We start from the raw sequence: 2370 nt of genomic DNA, 5'->3' as shown, positions 1-2370 counted from the left end.
CCTGGCGTTAAACGCCAGGTTGCTGCCCATTTTTGGCATTTAACGCCAGCTTCTGGCCCTTTTCTAGCATTAAACGCCAGTCTGGTGCCCATTTCTGGCGTTAAACACCCAGAATGGTGCCAGACTGGGCGTTTAACGCCCATTCTGCTACGCTCACTGGTGTTTAAATGCCAGCAAGTTTTTCCTCCAGGATGTGCTATTTTTCATTCTATTTTTGCTTTTTCAATTATTTTTGTGACTTCACATGATCATCAACCTACAGAAAATATAAAATAATAATGGAAAATAGAAATTTAACATAGATAAGTAAAATTGGGTTGCCTCCCAACAAGCGCTTCTTTAATGTCAGTAGCTTGACAGTGGGCTCTCATGGAGCCTCACAGAGACTCAGAGAATGATGATGGCCTCTCAACACCAAACTTAGAGTTTGGTTGTGGCCTTCCAACACCAAACTTAGAGTTTGAATGTGGGGGTTTTGTTTGACTCTGCATTGAGAGAAGCTTTTCATGCTTCCTCTCCATGGTTACAGAGGGAGATCATTGAGCTTTAAACACAAGGGAGTCTTCATTCACTTGAAGGACCAATTCTCCTCTGTCAACATCAATCACAGCTTTTGCTGTGGCTAGGAAGGGTCTACCAAGGATGATGGATTTATCCATACACTTCTCAGTGTCTAGGATTATGAAATCAGTAGGGATGTAGTGGCTTTCAACCTTTACCAAGACATCCTCTACAAGTCCATAAGCCTGTTTCCTTGAATTGTCTGCCATCTCTAGTGAGATTCTTGCAGCTTGTACCTCAAGGATCCCTAGCTTCTCCATTACAGAGAGAGGCATAAGGTTTACACTTGACCCTAGGTCACACAGAGCCTTCTCAAAGGTCATGGTGCCTATGGTGCAAGGTATTGAGAACTTCCCAGGATCCTGTCTCTTTTGAGGTAATCTCTGCCTAGTCAAGTCATCCAGTTCTTTGGTGAGCAAAGGGGGTTCATCTTCCCAAGTCTCATTACCAAATAACTTGGCATTTAGCTTCATGATTGCTCTAAGGTACTTAGCAACTTGCTCTTCAGTAACATCTTCATCCTCTTCAGAGGAGGAATACTCATCAGAGCTCATGAATGGCAGAAGTAGATCCAATGGAATCTCTATGGTCTCAGTGTGAGCCTCAGATTCCCATGGTTCCTCATTAGGGAACTCCTTGGAGGCCAGTGGATGTCCAGTGAGGTCTTCCTCAGTGGAGATCACTGCCTCTTCCTCCTCTCCAAGTGCGGCCGTGTGGGTTATGTTGATGGCCTTGCACTCTCTTTTTGGATTCTCCTCTATATTGCTTGAAAGAGTACTAGGAGGGAGTTCAGTAATTTTCTTACTCAGCTGACCCACTTGTGCCTCCAAATTTCTAATGGAGGATCTTGTTTCAGTCATGAAACTTTGAGTGGTTTTAATTAGATCAGAGACTATGGTTGCTAAGTCAGATTGGCTCTGCTTAGAATTCACTGTCTGATGCTGAGAAGATGATGGAAAAGGCTTGCTATTGCTAAACCTGTTTCTTCCACCATTATTGTTGTTGAAGCATTGTTGAGGCCTCTGTTGGTCCTTCCATGAGAGATTTGGGTGATTTCTCCATGAAGGGTTATAGGTGTTTCCATAGGATTCTCCCATGTAATTTACCTCTTCCATTGATGGGTTCTCAGGATCATAAGCTTCTTCTTCAGAGGAAGCTTCCTTAGTACTGCCTGTTGCTGCTTGCATTCCAGACAGACTTTGAGAAATCATATTGACTTGTTGAGTCAATTTTTTATTCTGAGCCAATATGGCATTCAGAGTATCAATCTCAAGAACTCCTTTCTTCTGATTTGTCCCATTATTCACAGGATTCCTTTCAGAAGTGTACATGAATTGGTTATTTGCAACCATCTCAATGAGTTCCTGAGCTTCTGCAGGGGTTTTTAGATGAAGAGATCCTCCTGCAGAATGGTCCAATGACATTTTTGACAACTCAGACAGACCATCATAGAATATACATATGATGCTCCATTCTGGAAGCATGTCAGTAGGACACCTTTTGATCAATTGCTTGTATCTTTTCCAAGCTTCATAGAGGGTTTCACCTTCCTTCTGTCTGAAGGTCTGGACTTCCACTCTAAGCTTGCTCAATTTTTGAGGTGGAAAGAATTTTGCCAAGAAGGCATTGACTAGCTTTTCCCAAGATTTCAGGCTTTCCTTAGGTTGTGAATCCAACCATATCCTAGCTCTGTCTCTTATAGTAAAAAGGAAGAGCATAAGTCTGTAGACCTCAGGGTCAACCCCATTGGTCTTGACAGTGTCACAGATTTGCAAGAATTTAGCTAAGAACTGATGAGGATCTTCCAAT

At 42.6% G+C, this 2370-nt stretch overlaps 1 non-coding gene across 1 annotated transcript; it reads left to right on the top strand.

Annotated features, from left to right (window-relative positions):
• The first annotated feature begins 2039 nt into the window (after nt 1–2039).
• LOC148550424 (small nucleolar RNA R71) lies at nt 2040–2147 on the top strand. The gene has a single exon (XR_015893737.1). It is a non-coding gene; the product is annotated as a small nucleolar RNA R71 (small nucleolar RNA).
• The last annotated feature ends 223 nt before the right edge of the window (nt 2148–2370 follow it).

The sequence above is a fragment of the Arachis ipaensis genome, chromosome B7 (genome assembly GCF_059453495.1).
Source record: "Arachis ipaensis isolate K30076 ecotype BB chromosome B7, ASM5945349v1, whole genome shotgun sequence".
NCBI classification, from domain to species: domain Eukaryota; kingdom Viridiplantae; phylum Streptophyta; class Magnoliopsida; order Fabales; family Fabaceae; genus Arachis; species Arachis ipaensis.
The sequence above is the reverse complement of the archived record's forward strand: the minus strand, read 5'-3'. Positions and strand labels throughout refer to the sequence as shown.